The 23632-nt window shown below is 36.8% G+C and overlaps 1 pseudogene; it reads right to left on the reverse strand.

Annotated features, from left to right (window-relative positions):
• Positions 1-15362: 15362 nt before the first annotated feature.
• On the reverse strand, positions 15363-17928 carry LOC115929529 (annotated as a pseudogene).
• Between the last annotated feature and the right edge of the window lie 5704 nt (positions 17929-23632).

The following is a 23632-nucleotide window of genomic DNA, read 5'->3' on the forward strand; positions in this document are numbered from 1 at the left end:
TTGACAACTAATAGTCGTTATTTTCCCACTTGAAGACATTTTCAAGCCCCACCTTTTTTAGGGAAGTTCTAAATTAGTATTATCTTTCAAATGCAGTTGGAATTTAACTTTTTCATTTTTTTGGCCTGCAAATGGGACATAGTACCTTTAAACTAGCGACTATACTTTCATGTTTCTGAGGCCCGATGCAACATATCATATTTATCAATTAACAATTAAAGTATGACGAGATTGATGGATATTCTGTTTTATTTACGTATTCATGGACTACAGAAATGTTGAAAAGGTTGAAGATTCTTAATGGTTCTTAAACTTTGTATTTCCGTTGCTAATTTTTTTTTATATCCCTTTGAAGAGAACCGACGATCATATTACATTATTTGTAGTATTTTTTGAAATATTAGAAGGCATGATACTAACGGAAGAGTGACATTATAATGATTAACGATGCCTGCTATCGCGCCGGTATCCACCAGATATGCGCTCAAGGCGCTGGCTCTAAAATATTACATGCCTACAATCAGTTTGCCTGGAGGAGTGATGGCTCAGTTGTAGAGGCAGTGGACTCTTAACCGGGAGGCCCCGGGTTCAAAACCAAGTCGATGTGTTAGTGCCTTTGGTATGGCATTAACCCTCATTACCAAGTCCATCTGAGAGGACTTAAAGCCGTCGGTCCTCTGGCTGCTTATTTACAAGCACATGCTTTCTAAGCAGTCAGATAAATCAAACCAACCAATATATAAGCTCTGCAGGTTCACTACTCGTGGTACAGTTAATTAAATATCAAGATGTTCTTTATTCAAAATCATTTTTTAAAAGACAAGATAGATATTTCTAATCATGGTAATGAACAGACGTAACCCAGCATGTGGCCGAGTAAACACTATCGTGACGTATTAGGTCTCGTATGTCAATAGCATAGGTACATCATGCTAACCACAAGGATTATAATCTCTAACCCGAAATGATGACGTAATAGTTGTTCCTTAACACCTACGGGATGCAATATAGCTCACGATTCAGAATATATTCGGACAACTGCGAGGCTTTTAGGTCGTCCACGTGTCTTTCTAAATATAGATCTATACCATTTACATGGCATTTTATGAAGAACAATTTATGTACAGATCGATCCTAAAGTATCATTGCATAAGTCAAAGTGAGCTCCAGTAACATTTGTCCACATTAAGTTGACTTTTCATGATAAATGTGAGCATACCCAATATCTACATTACATTATATTTGTGTATTTATTAACAAAAATCATTTATTATTTATATTGATGTATCTTAGGTTGCAGGAAATACTGTATTTCTTTATAATGCGACTCTAACCAGAGGCGTATCGCCAGGGGGGCATGTACATGGACCCCCCCCACACACACACACACACTTCCATTTCCATGGGAGTTATCCCATTGCTGTAACCACTCTAACCGCTCCCCTAACACACATTTCTCTACCTAGACCTTGATTTCAACATGGCTGTACGCCGCTGCTTTCCATAACTCAACATGACCCATAAAACCTTTGACATTTACCGAATAAATCATGCGTATGTTTTAATTTTCATCTCCCTATCCATTCAATTTCCATACATTTGGCATGACACGGGCTTGCACTCTCCCCTCAGTTTATATAGGTCCCCTGATGGTGCTTTCAAACTGCATCTATTACACCCACAAATTCGCTTAGATATCGAGCGGCCATACCATGTGTCCTATAAATGGAATTAGTGTCGCCAGTTTGCTCTAAAAGCATCGTCGTTTAAGCGTGGAGTATAATGTGTGCGTGTGTGTCAGTCAGTGCGTGGGGGAAGAAGGGAGAGAGTTGATGGACTGTTTGTATATATTATGTAAGCTAGTTAGATCAGTGTGTGGTGTGTATGTGCGTGTGTGTATGTGTGTTTGTGATTGAGTGAGTGAGTGAGGGCAGGGGAGTGAGAGAAATAGTCTCACCTCTCTGGTGAGAGTGAGTGGACGAGAAAATGGATATTGACATTGATGCAAATAAGTAAGGGAACTAGTAAAGGGATATTGATATTGATGAAAGAAAAGATGAATGCTCTGTGATGTTCTTGTTCTTGTTGTATTATCATTTGTGTGTCTGTTTTGTTGTTTCCTTGTTTTGGTTGTTGTTGTTGCTCTGAATGCCTTGAAGTTTAGTATGAAATTAAAACAGCAGATCTTGCGCTTCTAGCTGATAAAGCATGATAGAAGGATTTTGAGACGTAAATAGACTGTGCATTAAAACCAAAACAGGAGAGAGAAAGAATCTGTTGTGATGGATGCGAGTGTGCCGAGGCATTTTTTTTCTAAATCAAAGCAATACATAGAACCTTTTTACATGAGCGATGGGCATGCTTTCGCCTCCATCTTCCTAACCATCATCGCCCAAAATGTCAATATTGCGGGAGCTCGCTTTTTAGCAACCGATGACGTCAATGGACCTGCCTGTTGTCATAGCAACGCATCCCCAGACACTTGGCGCTACATAATGGGATGTTCTAAGCCTCTCTCGCACTATACCCCACTCTTCTGCATTTTTGCTCCATGGAGCAACGTTTCTCTGTGTGTGTGTGTGTGTGTACATGTGCATGTGTACATGTATTGTCGAGAATACATTCATGATGGTAATGTGCTACAAAAAACAACAACACAAGCTAACAGGATGGCGATGGATAATAATATAAGCAAACGGTTTTTGCAGGAAAGATTACGCGGGAAAATGTAAACAGAACATGCATCAAGGTATGTGATCTGGCGTGTATATTACACATTAGCCGCGGCGTTTTTCTTGTTTCTAACGATCGGCTTTAATGGCGTTGCGTCTTTGTTCGCGAGTCTAAGTAAACGCCTAGCCGTGATGAAATGACGATTTCAATCACACGTTCCATTACTACACTGTAAGATAATCACCTCATGACGGGATTATTATTTGAATAATCTTCCACCTGGGACATCGTTAGAGGAATTTACAATTTTAATGAATCTCTGCATTTTGTAGTCCACATGAAACAGCACCCTCATTGTGACACCCTATTTAACGAATATAATTATAGTGCTGCAGAACGAAAGAAGGAAGGGTTATTTTGTACTTCAATTGTTTTTATATATAGCAAATATGGAAGCTTTTTAAAAAAAAAACTTGATTATGATGAAGGTGCTTTGAAATCTTATCTAAAGAATATGCCTATAACTGTACAAATGACAATATTCCTAATGAATAATTTTCGCCATGCATATTTATTTCCGAGGCATGTAACATGGAAAAACAAGAGAAAAAATCTATTAATATACAAAAACCGTACATATACCATTCTTAAGCCATCAGTGAGCTTTTTTTTTACACAATCATTTGAAATACCTATACCTGAAGCAGTGAGTTTGCACTAGCCCGTAATGAATTCAATTATATTATTTTGCTTCTTTGTAGCGTCTGCTACGTACACTACAAGATTCTGCCATTTTGAATTTTTTAGAAGGCGTTGTCAAGATTAACACCTAGAGGAAAGCGTCGTATCGAGTTTCCCGCTCCTGCGTCTCTGGAAGGCTCTTACGCATCCTCCAAGGGCAAGGTCACTCCGCGCACTCACAAGCAGTCGCGTTTGACACATAATAATTATATGAAGAAATTCCAACTCTTTGTACAAACAAGTTTACCAGTTCTGCATTCGAAGACATTGGTGAAATTTGCATGTGAGTTGTGAAATTAGTGAAAGTGATATTAAAAAAATACAAAGATTAATGTATGTGTGACTGTGAACGTTTGACCGCATCTTTTTTTTTAATTGACCGCACCGTTTTTAAAATGAATGGAAATTATCATGTCTGTACATCATAGAGTACCGAAGCTGTGACGTCATAAAAATCTATTTTTAAGAATTTCTCAATTTTTATTTATTTTCCGAAAGAGCATTAAAAAAAATGTCCAAATGTCGAAAACCAATTGAATATGTTAAGTATTGGCTGAGATATGACCATCTGAATAAAAAGATTTCCTATAGGAACTCAGTTTTGTATGGACATTATTTTTTATGCTCTTTCGGAAAATGAATACAAATTTGAGAAATTCTATAAATTGTTTTTTGATGACGTCACCACTCTATAGGGTTATGTACTTTACGCAACCGCTTGTGAGTTCCTGGAGTGACCCTGGACGGTGCGAAGGAGCTGCACAGAGACGCAAAAGCGTGATCACTCAATACTATGATTTGCTCAAGCCGATTACGTGTTACCTAGATTCCTGACATTTTCAACATTCTTCGAGACCTCGACGATTCATCCATTACACTTACAGTCTGACATAAACCATGGAGATATTATATCTCCATGCATAAACCATGGACCTATGCATAAACGAACGTTCAAGCTTTCCCAAATCACATTCCTAGAATTCGTCTTGTCCATTTCAAGAGGGTTTCATATCTGGAGAAGATTAGGAATCGGGAGGATAATTTCGCCATCGTTTTTCCCAAGGCAAACAATGGTTTGATAAAAAAAAAATTGCTTTGTTTTTTTTTTTTTTTTCTGTTTCGTTATGGTACTACAAGACAGTGTGAAAACAATAATCAATATAGTATTATACTATAGGCTTACAACCATGGAGACTATAACAATTTTAATGATTATTATTGAATCGTTGAATCAATTTGTATTTTTTTAAATAATAGTTTTAAGAGGAAATTTAATAGATTCTGCTTATTTTCTGAACTGTCACTGTACATTTCATAACGCTTGTATCTAAACTTTCTTTAGGGTTGTCTGGTCTTCTTTTTTTAATTCATGTAAAATTACATCTTTTTAATGTTTTTGTCTTGCATATTCCTAAAACTAATGTTTAAAATCCTCTTGCATTCGATCACTTTCTACCTACATGTAATATCATAAGGGGACTATCTACTTATGGTACACTATTATTGTTCCTGCTCCGTACATGCTTTGCTGTATATCAGATTTTAAAGAAATAAGTTGTATGATTACATGCTTTTATTGGAATTGAAGCAATGAAATTGAAATGTATTTCTTTAGTTTTTAAACCCTCTCCTTTCCCCGTATAATCATTGCCCTACCAACCCTCTCCACCCCTCTCTCTCTCTCTCTGTGGTGAGACCGTTGAACAATCAGTATTCAATAGACCTACCGATCATTCGTCACTACAGTTAGAGATGACAATAGTTGACGTTTGAATCAAACACACAATTGAAATGTGACAGTCGTATATCTCATGCAGTCTCGCACACATCACAAACGCACACGCGCACACACACTTATGGACGCCCACACAATGATGCGTTACGTTGATGTTTGATCTGTATGGCCGGGGCGCGGGGACGATATAGGAATTCACAATATCATACATTATTGACCCTAATGAAAACGTCTACAAAGGCATTATTCGTCAGTCGTAGAATCAGTATGTTCGTAATAATAATTCAGAATTCTTATAAACAGAATGAACATTGTCCCCAAGCCTCCTATTTCCATAATTCACTTGTTCATTCAAATATAGATAGAAATCATGCCTGTCTGCCCTAAGAGGACAAATGTAATTATATGTAATGATGTAGGCCCGAGGTAAAATTCTATGTTGTGATTCAAATTGTGACCTTCAAACTGGTAACCTAACTTTACATGCAGCAACACAATAAAATTGTGACACTTAAACAAAACAATGCATTGTGAACTAGTGACCCAAGACGAAAAGCATGTCGTTGGTTGAAAAAAGGCTACAGACAGTGCTATGACCTTCAAAGGTGTTGTTGAAACAGAATTGTATGATGAATAAGAAGACTCTTTGCTTTTCTTATCAAAACACCTTTTATATACGTGGAAATAACTTTTTGTTTACACAATTTTCAAGGTGTGTGTGTTTCATTTTCAATTTCATTTTACAGATTTCGTCTTCAAAATTGGATGTCTTAGAGATATTTCTATCTGCTGTCACCTTCGAATAAGAAACCTAAACTAAAACTGTGACCACACACTAAAATAGTGGTAATCCTCAATGTTTTCAAGAGCTTTTTCTATGTATACAGCTTTTCATGCCAATTTATATCCTCGCTGGCATTTATGATATTATATTAAATGTTGAAGAATCAAGAATTTTCGTTGTAACCGTGATATATTATTTTGATCTTATATTATCCATGATTACCTGAAGTCTCCTTTCCATATTCCCAGAGCTACATATGTATCCGCTATACGTGTATTACTTTTACTGCAGTATATGATGGCATGTCCTCGGTGATCTATCAAAGTATCTTTTGATCTTATCTGTTTATCAAGGTTCTATTTGTTTCGAGATCTTTTAAAGCTTCCCTGAACTACATTTATCTCCGCCCATGTTTACGAATTTTTCCGTATTTACGTCATGTACATTCAAATATCATTGATCCCATCTGTTTTCCAGAGCCCAATTAAGGTTTCTTGTAAACCTTCTCTGATTTAATGGGCATCTTTTTATTTTTAATGCCGAGGATACTTGCATTTTCGGTTTAAACCAATTTAAAACAGTAAATAAAATAATGCTTGTAACAAAAATTTTCGATTGATCGAATCTAGGTATATAATAACAAGATAATTATAACACTTAGAGAAAGTTATGAAGCTTGAATCGTCTAATGGCTATCCTCACTTTTGTAATCATTCTCTCAAGTTTTATTTAGGATTTTGCTTTCCTACACTACTTACTTTAGTTTTAGATACCATGGTTTCGCATCCAACTCTACAACGGCTCATTCAGATAAGTAATTTAATTTGTTTACAATGTTTAAATGAATGGTGCAACAAAGATCCTAGGCGTGTTTACTGAGCTATGTGTTAAAAGATACAGAAATATAGAGTTTAATACACTTACGTCGTGGTTTACCGCGTAATATCTGAACGAGGCTTTGCACGCTACTACTTAAGTACAAGGCAATGACACTATAATGTCTCAATGACTACCAGGAAATTAATGTAATGGAAAAATAATAGGAGGTATGCTGTCATTAGAGCAGCATTATGGTCGGGTTAAACAACACACTAATAGGTTTCTTAATATAAAGGGTAATTAATCATGAATATTAGAAATGCACACCATAAACATGACGAGAAAAAAGGCTATATAAAGGTCTCTATCTGGAAACTGTATTGGAGAACAACTATAGCTTCTTTAGTTACTTTATTCACAGGGGCGTTAGTAGTGGTGGTGATGGGGGGGGGGGGGGGGGGCTTCACAAAATTCTGTCGGCAAAATTGTATGAATGTTCAGGAAATTGGCCAGACATACCATACGAAGTTAGAAAGCGACGCCTTCTAAGCTAAAATTATCAGAACACTTTTATTTACAAATTGAACACTACATGATTATAATTGCTTTTAAAGTTTCAACATGGCAATAACTGACAAACGGAACAAGAGGTGTATATGAACGTGGGTCCCTCCAATCTCATTATCATCATGTGCAGTACTGCAGCGACTGGTGATTGAATAATTGATGGGAAAGAGACAAACATTAACACTCCCTTGCTCATGCCATCATACTGAAACTGTATCATAGCAATCTGCGGTCGATACACATTTCGAAAAAAACCCTCTTGATCGAGAACGAGATAGAGGCACGGCAAGACAGGCACGTGCCCACTATCCCTTGTAATTAATGTAATACATAATCACTCTTTCAGAACGTATTCTAGATAATTAATAAGAAAGAAAGCAATGCTACTACCCGAAATAAACCTTAACCTTATAGGATAATGATACGTTATATACCGATGATTGCTCTTGGCAAGGAAATACATGTATCGTCGTAAAAACGACTGTGGTATTTTATGATGCGAGGAAAACATTCAAAGAGGTAAGCAAACCATACGAATTAGTACTTTTAATCACATAATCATTCATAATCCATCTTTATGTCACGAACATGAAGAACAAATTAATGTATTGAGGGTTGGTTTTCGGTTCGATTTAAAAACAAAGTTCTATTATCTGAAAGTAACTGACAGGCTTTGGCTGCTCTGGCATTGTTGTAAAGAAGCATATGATAACAGGGGACCGCGAAATCCAATATTGGAAATATTGGAGAGGAATGCAAGTCATGAATATCTCATTAATCTCAGTGTGGTAATGTAAGAGGTGAACATAAATTTAACACAACAGTTGGAATAAGATACATAACAAAACCTTTGTTTGAGTATTGCAATACTGTGGCAAAAAAATGTTATTGCAGTCTCAATGAATATGAATCAAATATTTACACTGGGACAGTATCAAAATTGACGAAGCAATATGAACCCTCCAGATTAAAAACATTCATCAAATTACCATCGGTATTTATCTAAATGAAAAAAAACTGTCGAACCGGGCAAAATTTTCTTTTGTCTGAATATAAATTTGTTTCTTTATGTAAATATAGAATATAAAAAACACCCATTCCCAATTCCATTAAACATTATGAACTATCATTGAACCTGCTTCGGGAACGGCGAAATGGATAGATTCGAGGTGAAATGGCATGACTGTTGATTGAACATATACTATAAACACATCACAAATACATGCCGAGATGACTTGGCAATGTATTAAATATGACTGCCCTGGAATATTGGACGGTGCGTCTACAACTAAATGGACGCAGGCGATTTAGGATTCCGACTTAGATTTAGTTTCCCTTGGGGGAAGACGGGAAGGAAGATCGATAAATTCAATACGAAGCGTCGGGAGTAGAGAATCTTTGATTAAATTCACGTTGTTTTGAGTCGAACCTCATTACAAATCCAATCACACTGGCTCCTTGTGAACCCAAGGGATGATTAATGACGATATTCAATTCTGTAGTTATTCTGCTATGTGCTGGCGTAGCTAGGGGCAATATTAATGGGGGTGAGTGAAACTCACAGCCCCCCTCCCGCAATGTATATATTATACAAAATCACACTGTATTGAGAGGTTCTGGTTAAAACTATGGGCAAGAGGTGACTCCAATAGAAATATTAACCAGTACTTCGAAAAGAAGGCAGGGTATGTTTGTTTTATATCCTACATCAACTAATTATAATCAGGCAGAACTATTCCCCTTTATATTAGGCTCTGCGTAGCTTGCACGACGTGAACCCCGTGACACCGTGGGAGTTACCCTCTGGAGGCATTTGAAATCCCGTACGCTCGCAGAATTTTGAACATCCAAATAGTACTCCCAAATAGCACTTCTACTCCTAAATAGTACTTTTTTAGAGCAACCTTAAATGGTTGAAATATTTTTGGTCACGTAAAGAGCTCTCAACCAATCAAAAAACAATACATTTTTTATTCAGGATATAATTATATATACATATATATATATATATATATACATTGTCAGTCAATCTATAATATTTAAGTCTGTACATTAATTTAGAGAACGTATTCCACTCCTGTTCCTTTTTGCATTTTCCCTGAAATTACCACTGTCAGCAACCTACAAACTATGATGACCACACCCCTCTACTTGCTTGTTTGCTGTAATCAGAGAATATTTAAATTTACATATAGGGACTTTTAACATTTCTGTTGATTGTTGACTTCTTAATGACCAATACTAGCAAAATTTTAAAACTGGGGACCCACATCTTTTATGTTGCTTGTTGGAAATTTTGATTTCCTTTAAGCAAAGTACTTCATAAATTTGGTTCGATAACCCATTCCAAATGTTCAGGCATGCATGGCCAGAGCTAGCACTTATGAACAGATCTGGGCCCCGTCTTACAAAGAGTTGATATCAATCGTAACTTATTTGCGATTGATATCAATCGTAACTATGTACATAAGAGATAGGAGACTGCAAACTTGCGATTGATTGGAGGACTTACGATTGATTTGGATCGATCGTAACTCTTTGTAAGACGGGGCCCTGATGTAACAGTTACACGCACATCAAATCGATAAAAATGGAAAACTCTTGGTTCAAGGGTTCAATTTCGTGATAAATCTAATTTGTCATACACATCCTCTTTCCCTCACTATAATTTTCGTTTTCTCAATTACTCTTTCCTCTAACCATTCGAATGCATTATCGTCATTCCAAAGGTCATTCTAAAGTTCACACATTATGAAAGCCCCTCACGAATTTACTTTCAATACTAAACTTTCGAAAACATGAAAGGTGTGATAAACAATTATAATTGTCATCTTTTTTACTATTTTTATCATCATTAATATTATTTTCATTATTATCTCACGTTACTTTGATGTCAAACATTTTCATGAATTCTTATTCAAATCTAGATTCGACTCCCTTCCCAAGATAAACCTGCCTAATTAAACTTTCTTTGTTTAAATTTAATTTTAATTTCGAAGAAATGGGAATTATTCTCAGGAATGCAGCTACGTATTAATTAATGATAATAAAAATATCGAGTATTTGGGAGCGTTAAAACAAACAAAACCATAGTGCTTACCAAATTTCAGAATGTAAAGAGACACATAAACTATACTCTTAAATGGTCAATCATATCATGCTACCGAGGGGGGAAGTATGTTCTAAGGGGTGTTTTAAAGAGGCAAGACAGGTTAATCCACTGATGGAAAGTGGAATATTGTTCCCCCGTTTCGAGAATGCTTAACAGTTTGAATAAATGAAATTTATACTACAGGAAGTCGCCTTACTAGTGAGAGTCTGATTCCAAGACAGGATCAAGGGGAAAGAAAACAAGAACATCTTATAATTACCTCAAACATTTATATGGTATGTATAATAATACTTTAAAAAATAAATTCAAACCCAGGAAGAATAAGAATACCTTGTAATAACGTTATGACATCTTGATTTAAAAATGAATTATGAATGGTGTCTACTACAGTTTTAGAAATATTCAGTTACAATCTACTTGAAATGATATCTTAGACAGGAAGTAATAAATCAATGTTTTCATGATTTATTTTCACTCTACAGGAGACACGTCCTCCTAATAAATGAGTGAAATTAACTCGACATATTATATATATATCCTTTAAAGGGAATCACTGAAAAATTAAACGGGTAGGTATCGCATATGCTATGAATAAAGAGGTTCAATATAGTTTGAAACATTTCAATCTCATTTCAGCTCAGACATCCGATACTTTAACAAAATAGGAAACTCCGAAAAAACATCACCCTTCTAAAAATATACGTGGATCATCGAATGAAAGGCTCAATCGAAAAGCGAATGATGAAAGGGAATATCTTAAAATAAGTTGTTTGCCTTTCTTCAAAGATACAGACGTAGCAGAAAATATTGGATCTCTATATGCCTTCAGCATCTTACTCGAAGAGAAATCTTTATTTTGAGTGACGTCAGTGTATAGTTCGTCTTCTGACGAACAGGCGCTTTAGCAGGCGATCAGTGACGTCATGATTTACACGGACAAAAAAAGCGCCAAAAAACGAGTGTGTGATACCCCTATACATATATGGAAAGAGCGGAAGGAAATTGAAAAGATGCTCTATTGTAGCTTCGGGTCAAATTTCATTATTTCTGGGGTTTCTAAATTTAGAGTCCCCACAAAGACTCCCCCCCCCCCCCCCCCGATCAGATAACATCGCCGTATAGCGAAATGCAACAATTTCATTCCATTTGTAGGAAAGAATTCATCTCGCTCTCTTCATTTTCTGGTTGCTGTACAATTTTAAAAGAAAGTACCTCTATAAATGTGTCCTAATATCTATCTACTTAATAATATAAAATTAAAACAAGAATTTTCATAAGCTATATTTAGGTTGCAGGAAATAAAGAAATAAATGGACTTCTATCTTTGACAACAATATTACTTTATCAGTTGCAATTACTGACTGATTTAATCCCTCTTCAAAGATTTTATCCGGTGATTTTCTCTATTTCATTAACATATTCATTCTTGTTTTATTTGAATGTATCTATATTCTTTGTTACAATTGTTCTCTAGTTTTAAAACATAATGCATTAACTAAGTGTCATAATTTTCTCGACAATTTGATGAGTATAATTTGATTTTTTTGTTTTTTTTGTTAATTCGTTCATTTTTACAAATTTGTGAGTAGATATTTCAATCAGTTCTATATCTGTTTGTCAATGTGGTGTTAAAATTACTTTCATTTGTTCTGTTTTTCTTCAATATGACTCGTTGAAAATACAGTCTGTTTTAATTGTAGGTTTTTAACGTGACTGAATATAATTCAATACAATACACTTATTATTTTCTTGTACCATAAATGTCATTCTGTGCTTTAAAAAATAAACACTACATGGAGAAGAAAAAAAAACTATACAGCTTTAATAGAGCATGAACAATAGATCTACATTATTTTGAATAGTCTAACCCTGCTATCACTTTACATTATCATTAATGTCACCCACAAGTTCGACAATATCGCATATCAGTTTCAGTGCTATCATTAATCCATCCTTTCTTTGAATTTCGACGCTCACAAATCCCTTGATATCAATGAAAATCACTGATATGGATATTTTTTAACAAGAAACTCTTTAAGCTCGTCAGTAAATATCGTGACATTATCAACAGTGACGTCACCTTTTGCCACACAGGAAACCATGGCTTTCGATGGCTAATTTCTACGGTTTCTGATGCATTCCCTTAGGGAGTTCTGTGGATTATTATCGTAATGTGGCTCATCTTGAACAGCGTAGGACAGTCAGTCGATCAGGCTAAAATACTCAACCATATCATGCTTGCATAATTTACACTGAACGACTACCTAGAGTAATTTTGCGTGGGTACACACGATTTAACAAGACTATCTGTTATCGCCATCCACGGATGGACGATATGTGTATTAAATCTTGCATTATCTTCTACTCCCCATACGATTGCATCAAATCAAATTGCATACGATGTTACATCAAGTCATCTTTATTATCATAAATTTTCAGCTGTATTATTTGATTGCTCACGATTACCCACAAACTCTGATAAATTTGTCATTTTATTTGCGTAATATCCCCGAACCCCGCTGTAAAGAAATATTGGTATGAAAAAAGAAAAAAAATGAATGATATGATTTCGTTCGCTATATCAGGAAAACCTCGAGCAAGCTCACTAGGTGTAAAAGAGTAATTTTTGTTTACTAATTATGCATATAAACTTGAATACAATAATTATGTCTGGTCTGTCATTAACTTTTAAATATTTCCCAAGTCTGAGAACTGACAACAGATCTTTGCTCGTGTCTCTAATTATTTATCACTGATGGCGAGTTTCCCCTGTACACTTTCTGACGTGCTGGACAGTGGACACTGAGAATATCGACGTCCATTTCGACGAAACAACCCACGGTCATCGACATTTGTTTCGAAGAAGTAATTCACGGTCGGTGAATTTGCCAAGGCGTGCTTAATTCCTAATGAAAGGGGCCATGAAATACCGTGAGTGAGCCTGTATATTGTCGGGTGAGTCATGGTGAAATATAATTTCCTATTTTGAACGCCGATGGAAATCCCTCAGTTAAAAAGGGCTTCGTCAAAATCAAATTGAAAGACAGAGATAGATATGGAGAGGTATAGAGTGGGACATGACAGAGAAGGAAAGAGAGAGTGTGTGCGTGTATGTGTGTGTGTGTGTGTGAGAGAGAGAGAGAGGGGGGACAGAAAATAGTACGAGGGAGACAAGCATTTGCCTAAACAGATTTTAAAATGTTGAATTAAAGGTAGAAGTCAAGTACACAGGAGTATTATGTGAAAATGAATCAACTATATATTATGTAGTATAAAAACTATATTGCATTGATAAATGTGTTATTTTCTTTTTTAACTACACCTCTTAGTTTCATACTTTATTCATCGCCCCTAAAAACATAAAACCACACGGTCGCAACTATACTTGAGAAAACAACTCAAGGGCAATTCCAATACCCTATTGTATGTCCCATACAATTTATGTTCTGATTACGTCATGTCAACTTCGCACATTTCAATAGGTGACGCACAAGGCAATTACTGATTTTGCCTTGGGTGGATTTCGAAAGTAGTAGCGATGGCGTTTACTAAAAAGACTATTTTTGCGGGCTTCTTTAATAGCTCTAGTAGTTCATATCATAATTACTGTATCCCGACTGTAAATAATAGTTATCGCTAACTCCATGTACACTTTTCCGTTTGGATTTTTTTTTAAATGTCTTGAACACAAATAAAAATCTAATGTAATGTATGAAGTCTACATAATGAAGCTTATAGCATGTACATGATCAGAGTGAAAATTTAGTGTATAGCTGTTTTTCCGGACAGGTCACCCATTTTCTTTCTGGAGAAAAAAAATGAAAGTGTCACTTGGCAACAAAATTTGGTCATTACATGATTTCATTATCATGGATTTGCAGTTGTTCATAGTCAATTGTGACCGTATTTCTTGATGTTGTTCTTGTTGTTTGAATTTGGCACCTCGACAAAGTTATACCTGTATACTGAAAGGAGTCAGAATTTACAACTGGTTGTTGAAGTTTGGTCAAGGGAGCTAGTAACGGATCATTTCTTTCGGTTGATCTTTCTTTTTATGGATTAGAATGAAATTTCAACCCTTAGTCCCGTATATGTAGATCCAGCAGAGATGACACATAATATAACCCAGACGACATGATCTGGCGTCTAGCAAGTCTACTATGGATCTCAAATGATCGAATAACAACACACTCATGACTCCTATTTATAGCTCACTATCCAAGGGCTACATTCATCCCAAATGGCTCGTTTTAAGATTCGTTGTTTTGTTCGTGCACTAGGTTCTCAGGGCCAAGGACATTATTTCATGTGTTCATCCTCTATTCTGTTAAAGTTGGTTTGTTTTCAGTGTCAAGTTTGCGAGAGGAATAAGATAAATCAGAAAACCGCATAATCATTGAGAGAATATAAGACGGAGCCCGGGCAGTTGCGAGCTTAATCCTTAGCTTACTCGCGCAAAAAAAATTATTGAGTTAAGATCCTGATTTCCACTTCCTCCTTCATATACTCTACATGTATAATACTGTTCTTTAATAGAGTTTTTTATTTTAATGATATGAATAGTTTCAATAGAAAGAATATAATAGAACAAAATGAAAGCAATAAGAATTCGATCGGAAATCCTGTAGGGAAGTGATCTGTCATCATTAAAGCTGTGATAATAGAACTTAAGAGAATTTTGCTTTTTATTCAAAGTAATTGACCCAGAAAAATATACGAATCAGACGTCGGTTTCTGCTTGTTATCAAATACTTTTCGATACATATATTTGCACTATTTGTTCTGTTATAAGCAAAACATATTCAGACTATCAAATTAACGCTTAATTGCCCCTGCATCCTCCGTTTTGAATAATAGGTCATGCATTTGTAATTTCAAACAAACTGTTAAAAAAGGTCTCTACTCCCTTGCGGAACTTGCCTTTGTAAAGTTCAAATTCTTGATATGTTATACAGTTATATTGTACCATTTGTTAGAATGCAAATTTCGTCCAAAGTCATTAAAATCATAACATTGTTACAACAAGACACTAATACATTACGAAACAATATATAGTTCACTGTCAAGAAATGAATCTCACCTGTCTAATGTTAGTTCCTCTAGTTTGGGTAGATCACACGCGATGTATTCCAAAGCAGCATCTGTGATACGAGGGCACCATGATAGATCCAGGCACCTGAGCTGCCCCAGGTTCTCGGCTATAAGCTCAATAGCCTCATCCGTGATCTTACTGCACCCAGACAGTGAGAGGGTAGTGAGCTGTGGCAGGCAGTGGATCAGGTTCACTACTGCCTGGTTGGTCAGTTCCCAGCAGGACTTGAGCCTTAGAGTGGTCAGCGTGCCACATCTCTGGGCCACCAGACAGCCCAGGACGGCATCGGTCACATGGTAAGCCTGAAGGTTGAGCTCACGCAGGTGAGGAAGCCTCTGCGCAATGGCCGCCACGCTCTCATCTGCAACATTGATGCAATCACTAATGCTCAGAGCCGTTAACCTCGGCTGGAGGCTTGCCCAAAGTCCCGCTTCCGTGAAATCGTTACACCCGCTTAGCTCCAGTGAGGTTACGGTTCCCAGTTGCTCCAGCATGACCTCCAATCCTGCATCTGTCACTGTGGAGCGTTTCAGGGAAATGGCGCGTAGGAACTTCTTTGTTCGTGGACAATGGTCAATGAACTCACAGATGTCCAAGTCTGAAACGCTGACCAAACAAACAGACTCAAAACCACGCAGCTCGAAACTAGATAAGGATGTGAAGTTCTTGTTGCCATCATCCTGTTCCTCGTACAAGTCTCTGCGGTGGAGGATTGGTGTGACCGTCTTCCAGAACATTGGTTGGTACAACACTTCCTTCCAACTTTTACAAACGTGTGCGAGTCCACAACGCTCTACCGGCGTGAGGTACAAGAAGAGTCTTTGCAAGAAGATCTTGTCTAGGAAGAGCTCCTCGAAGCTTTGTGCTGTAAAGAGGACATGCCCTGTTGGTGAGGACTCTGCCCCTTCACATCCATTCTGGACGCTTCCTCCACCCATCTGTTGCTTGGATGCCGACTGTCCATTGTGTGTCATCATAGCGAGTCCCTCGCAAGAAGCACCAAGATCATTTGGACTAAGTTTCACGTAGGTCTCGGCACCACTTGCATCCTGTTGCCGGGCTGGCTTACAAGGGGAACCTCCTCCCTGCTGCATGTGTGTGGGGCTATCCCCATCAGAGTCCGGTATTCCATTCATGTTTGTAGGTGCACTCGTTCGTGATACAAGAACACTGGCCATTAATCTCCAATCAAATCGATTCACCCTCTCCCTTTTGCCATGCGTGTATTAACCCAAGCGTATAGCACAAACCTGTTGGCTTATATGTTGATTGTAGTAGTCGTTGTGCTGTGTGATCACTCTATCCTGAAACAGATGGAAAAACCGTGTGTGCTGATGACAATGAAATTGGCCGACATCAAATCGAAACCGAGTTTCCAGACACCGCTTGTGTCATAAAGCACTCGCAGGATGACGTCGTCACAGCGAGATTGTGATATTCACATGGGGAGCGTGTATCCCCTAACCCGCTGTGCCCATTTGCACTTAAACACACGGTAAATGAGATCAACCACAGGCTTCTATATCAGGACCAGATATGAATACCTTTCTCCGTATCTCCACAATGCATTCGGTTAACGGCGTATTTACCTAGGCGGTGGTGCGATCACAATCACACACACACAGTCATATCTAACCACATCAGTAAGATGACGGCCGCTTGGGAGGAGTTTTGCGTATATTCCTGAAGTTTAAAATGAGATGTACAGCTCAACAAAATGGCTCCTGTTTTCTTCCCTGTTAGTGCGTAGGATGGTATAATAAAGTAGATTGGATTCTGCAAGACGCCGCGGCGTCGGTTTTCGATCTGATACAGCGAGATGCTCACGTAAATATACCGACGTACATAGTGCGTGTGTTGCGGAGATTCCGATCTTCCGATGCAACTTGTCGTGTGGAGATAGCAAAGCCCGCTCTTTCTGCAGCTGTGGAATAAGCAGTGCGACTATGATGCTCCGCAAATAACACACTAGCTGTGTGTAACTGCAAGGCGCGAAACTGTCGTGTGCCCACTTCGCTCATAAAATGAACGTGCATCATACACGGTTGAACCCTAAAATGAAAACATCCGCTGTCTCGTAAACTACATACAGTTAATAGGATTATTACATTCGCTCCCCTCGTCTCTCTTCCCCTGTGCTTCTTCTATACTTAGTGTGCAGGGCTACTTTGTCACGTTTTGAACCATTTTGGTGGCTTCCCGTATCATGCCACTGAACAAACATCAACTCTCTCTCGCAGGGAAATATTCCTTGAATCTATAAATAACTCGGATATAGGTAGCATGTCAGTCAATGGCATGACGGAGATGCCTTCCCTGTCAACACTCGTATAATAATTCCGTGATTGCTTTCACAAGCTCGTAAGAGTAGATCATGTTAAAAGAATAACCTTGATTGCAGTGGATGCTTTAAACGGTCCTATATAGGATGCATTTGAAATGAAATGCACATAATTATAGTTCGACTTTGTTGCATAGAACGACATTACACACAATACATCGCCCACACTCAGTCGTGATGGATGTATAGGAGCATCGATTATGATAATTCATTTGTCCTTTAGGTCCCCGCTCTCTCTCTCTTTCTCTCTCTCTCTCTTTCTCTCTCTCCCTCTCTTTCGCTGTCTTTTCATCTCTCTTTTAATACTTCACCTCTTATTCTTGACAGATATACATCCATTTCAAAGAACTTTGCCCTTTAGTTTTTTCTTAGCCATGTTTTAGTCTTTATTTTCAAACTCCACACCGATACAGAGACCCAAACATACACATTTATAGTTTAGACGACTATACATCATTATAATTATGTCTATTATATAGCGTAGGCCTATATATAAATTATGTATGTAATATAAACCCATTAATATGTTTCAACATCTATGTTTAGTTACGCCGTTATGGTTTAATGGTTAACAGTTATGAAAGTCTCCTTTGAAGGACTATCGACATTGTCTTCGAGTACATTTGACAATCACTTACAAATTAATCGATTCTTGGGTTTTTCCAATCAGGCCTGAAAGATAATACACTGTATTAGTTTCGAAACGCAAGCCAGTGATGTGAAGGTAACAACGTTATGTACTGCCCAATTTCTTGGAAATACATCCGTTGAAGGAAATGGGAATTACAATTGCACTATTAAAGTGAGAAAAAATGTCATCACAAAGCTACGCAATGTTGCTTTTGTAGGTTTTCCCGTTATACTTTGTACGAGCATTGCCTCTATGTTTAATAGCAAAAAACGTTATACAGTGAAACCTAATATGATGAAACTAATTCAGCATATTGTTGATCATCGTGATAGTTTATATATTTCAAACTATTTTGTAATCGTTTCCATGACTTCTCTTTTACATTGTTTTTTTTATAGCTCTTTCCATTTTGTTATAAGTGAAATTATAACTGAAAATTTAGAATATGGGGAGCTTTTTAAGATTATTATTATTATGTATTTATTTATTTATTTATTTTTTATTTTTTTATTTATTTATTTATTTATTCTTATTTTTAATTTTTTTTAATTTTTTTTTTTTTTTTTTTTGGGGGGGGGGGGTCTGTTAGACTTCATTTGTTCTCATGAAGTTTTAAACTCATGAAATGTCACACATCACACACACATATTATAAGAGAAAGAGAGAAAACTGTATGATTCGCTAAATAATATGTTTGTGTGCGCGCGTGTGTGTGTGGATGTGTGTGAAAGTGTTTGTGTGTGTGTTATTTACATACGTATTGAATTATCTGTCCGGTTCGATCATATCGATCAGGTATTGTTTGTGTTTGTTGATACACAAACGAGTATAAGATAACAAACTTGTCAAATATAAGAATAGTTGATTAAGCGAAAACTAATATATTATTATGCCTCTATTCACTGAAAAAAAAGAAACTGCGTTTTGACGAAAATATTATTAATAAGTTGTAAATGGTAATATTCCTTCGATCTCCAATAAAACATATATTAATGGTACTTTGTAAATTTATTTTATTATCGTTTTTTATTTGTGACAGACAAACTCGATAAACCGTTTTTATAAACTTTATTACGATAATGATAATGATAATTATAATAATATTTATAATAATGATAATAATAACGATAATAATAATGATAATGATAATAATAATAATAATAATAATTCTATAATTGAAAGTGGTAAAGAGTAAATGTAGAAGACACAGCATGGAAAGGCAGTGAATGAAGATAACATGTTCAAAAAGACAAAAATAAATGCACAAATCCATGCACCTGTTGCTAGAACACATTATGAAGCTGAAGAGATGGATCCATGTAATACATGTCCCATATTGCTCTATCCTCGCATGCCAAAAATAACGCCGAGCTGTGACTCATCTGAAGCACACTAATTTGTCAGAGTATTTTCTAGTTGCCATGTAGGCTTCCGTTCAGAGCAAGGAGTATACGGAACGAGTGACGTGAATGGCGAAGGAGAAGGGGTGGATGGGCGGGGGGAAGGGGTAGGGGGCTCGACCTCCTTTCATTTCCCCAAAAACTTGCTAGTGCCAAAATTGGGTTATCGCCATTGTCATGTTCAAAAGAATAAATATTAGACTGCGGTAGACAAAGGAAGAGAGAGAGAGAGAGAGAACAAGAGAGAGAGAGAGAGAGAGAAATGGTGAGACAGAGGGAGGAATGAAAGAGAAGGACAGGATTATCATAATGATCATTATGGGTATACCCAACCTTGTACACTCGGTGGTATATTTAAAACAAAATCATCACTTAAATAGTAAACTTTCTCTCTCTCTCTTCTCTATAGTCTCTCTCTCTCTCTCTCTCTCCTCTCTCTCTCTAATTCTCCCTGAAACACACACGCACAAACACACACCCTCTCTCTCTCTTTCCTTCTCCTCTCTTTCTCTTCCTCATCATCAACCCCCATCCCCCTCTCCCCCATTTCTCTCTCCCGTTCTCTTCGATTCCCTGTATGCATTCGACGACACAATATACTCATACTCTTCCATGCCTCTCATGCCCTATTCTCCAAACTATTGCCGAAATTGCATTTACACTTTATAATGTCCCTTTCTATCACCTGCTTGTAAAGGGCATTTAATTTTCCTGGCTATGCCCTTTACACATAAATTATATCGACTAGTTTGGCAACGTCTATGAATAATGATTCTAGCGGAAATTGTTTCCTTCTGATGATATCCCTTCAAACTTCCGGCGCAGGGAAACGATCTATTTAGGTTCTACTACGGTAAAAAGAAACAAGATTGTTTGCCATTGAGAAAGTCTTCTTCAATGAGATTTTGTGGACGACAGAGAGAGAGAGAGAGAGAGAGAGGGGAGAGAGAGAGAGAGAGAGAGAGAGAGAGAGAGAGAGAGAGAGAGAGAGAGAGAGAGAGAGAGAGAGAAGGGGGTGGGTAGAGAGAAGTGAAACAAATACGACTTCTCAATTTTGGGAATTTATTTCAAGAAGTGAATGGTTTTGTTATCGAAATGTCATCATGATTACCTCAAAATAATTTTTCGGAACCACGCAGACGATATAATACCCCTAAACTAAAGATTTTGGTCTTCATGAAGATCTTCATCTAAAATGACTTTAAAGAAATGGCAGGAACAAACAATTGTGACCTCGCCTAGATAACTGTCTCTCACTGTGATAATACCCCTCACTTCCTCTCTACCTATCTAGAAACTGTGACGTATCCTGGATGATTTTCCTGGATTTAGGACTTCGGGGCTCATTTTGTTGTACTTGGCAAGCAAACGCCCCCACCCCCCCCCCCCCACACACACACACATACACAGGGAGGAAAGGGAGAGAGAGAGAGAGAGAGAGAGAGAGGGAGAGAGGGAGAGAGAGAGAGAGAGAGAGAGAGAGAGAGAGTGAGGTCTTACTGGAGGGTGTTTATTTAAAAAAGTAGCAATTTTTACCGGGTAAAGAAATGTGTCTCTCTGAAAAGAATTTTTGTTAGAAATGAAACGTAAGGTTCTCGACATTCTCGACAATGCCTGTGAAGGGCATGTTTGTAATTTCAAAGTGAAAGTGTGCCTCTTAAAAAAAAAAATTTAAAAAAAAAGTTTAATATAAAGCATGCTTACGCTATCTTCTGCTATCCAGGGGAAGGGGAGGGGGTAATGAATCCTTTGTATAATAACGAGTGTTTTCGCCAATGTCATTCCTTATTTCTTGATTGCAAAAAAATATAACAAATAAAATGTGTGTAGTCACAGCATAATGATGATTTATAGATGAAAAACTCCTTCCTAACTCTAGAGCGTATTAAAATTGTCATAATTCATATTATCAATTTAGTAGTTGGGTGGTGGGGGTGAGCAGGTAATGTGGTTTCAAATGACTTTCTTGAAATGCATTAAAGTGATTATAATGATGATCCTGTTCTTCATATTCAAAATTAATCTGGACACAACAAATTCAGTTTTAACCTATTTTACGTTACCACGTTTTCCTTCATCAGATTTCTAAACAAATCAAAGTGTTTCATTTTGTATTCAAGTGCATATGTTTAAAACATTTTATTTGTTAGTCATCGAGAATTTTTTTTTTAATCGGGACGTGCATTTATTTCGTGATTTTGGAAACTAAAAGACACATACAAAATACAAAGAAGGTGTCGAAGTGGTCCAACCGAGTGGTCCACCCCTGGAACAGCTTACCACATAACATAGTGTCTGCACCCACTGTGACTACTTTTATGAGAAAACCGAGAGCCCTTCCCATAGGACAAGGGGGTTAATCAACCAAGTATCGAAGTAAGTAAGTGAGTGCTATTTGACCAAACAAATGATGGCGCTGTTTGAATAATTCTCTTCTCAACGTTGACAAGACTATATTTCGTTCAATTTATTCTACTTCCAGCAAACGTGTAACAAGGTTTGGATATACATGTACATTGATCAATAATGACAAGGTCTTTCTTACAAGGAGAATAAGGAGGTTGAGGAAGAGGAGGAGGAGAAGTAGAACAAGAAAATGGACAAAATGGAATACAAAAACAAATTACGACATACATTTTTTGTTTAAACAGTTTAAATAGCGTTATTAAAGGTACTATGTCCCATTTGCAGGCCCCCAAATGAAAAGGTTAAATTCCAACGGCGTTTGAAAGATAATACTAATTTAGAACTTCCCTAAAAAAAAGATGGGGCTTGAAAATGTCTTCAAGTGGGAAAATAACGACTATTAGTTGTCAAATCGACTTAGGAGCTATAGAGCCAATAAGTAATAGTCTTGATTTTCAGACCATTGCACTGAATGGTCATACGTTTTATGCTGCGCAAAGATTCAATCAGTTTAATTTTGGCCATCACAAGAAGTGGGTTGTTGATGTAGACAAATGCTCATGTACCCTTCACTCAATAGTGTCTGACAGTGAAGGCTAGCAAGTAAACAGGTTTCCTTGCATAATTTGAATATTAGGACACTGCTAACATTTAAATTTCACAGATAGGACATACATGACATATTCATAATTCCTGCAAAAATCTACATAATTTGAGGTTGGCTGCAAAAGGGACATAGTACCTTTAAAAGGGATAATGAAGAGTATTGTAACTCGCTGTCAATTAAAATCAGCATGATTAATAACAAATTATTTAGTTTATTTGTTGCTGATGATTAAGTTGTATGGCGCTTGTCATTCAGTTTTGATTATCTATTTTTCTTTTTTCTTTTATGAACATGTATAATCATTAAAAATAAATATTAATGTTGAACATTTCGCTCTCTCTCTCTCTCTCTCTTTGTGAAAGAATGAAAGAATGAAAGTAAGGAACAGGAGGAAAAGTAGAATGAGGATGATGATCATTATTATTATTATGCTCATTATTTAAATTTTCAATTTGGGAACTAAAATGAACTTTCAAGCCTTATAATATTGCTGTAAACTTCGTTTTTGCCCAATCGGATGTTAGGCCTGTTGTGCAATTCTTTTAAATGTTGATATCAATTGTCCTCTTTATTCTACTACACACTGACAAAAGGGTGGGGCAATGTAGTGGCTCAAACCTTTTTATACATTTTGTGGGAATGTGCAATAACAGATTCCGATTCAACGTTTCTGGTTCGCAACGTCGAGGAAGGCACTAATTTGTTTGTTTCGCTAGTTGGCGCT

The sequence above is a fragment of the Strongylocentrotus purpuratus genome, unplaced genomic scaffold (genome assembly GCF_000002235.5).
Source record: "Strongylocentrotus purpuratus isolate Spur 01 unplaced genomic scaffold, Spur_5.0 spur5_contig_861, whole genome shotgun sequence".
NCBI lineage: Eukaryota > Metazoa > Echinodermata > Echinoidea > Camarodonta > Strongylocentrotidae > Strongylocentrotus > Strongylocentrotus purpuratus.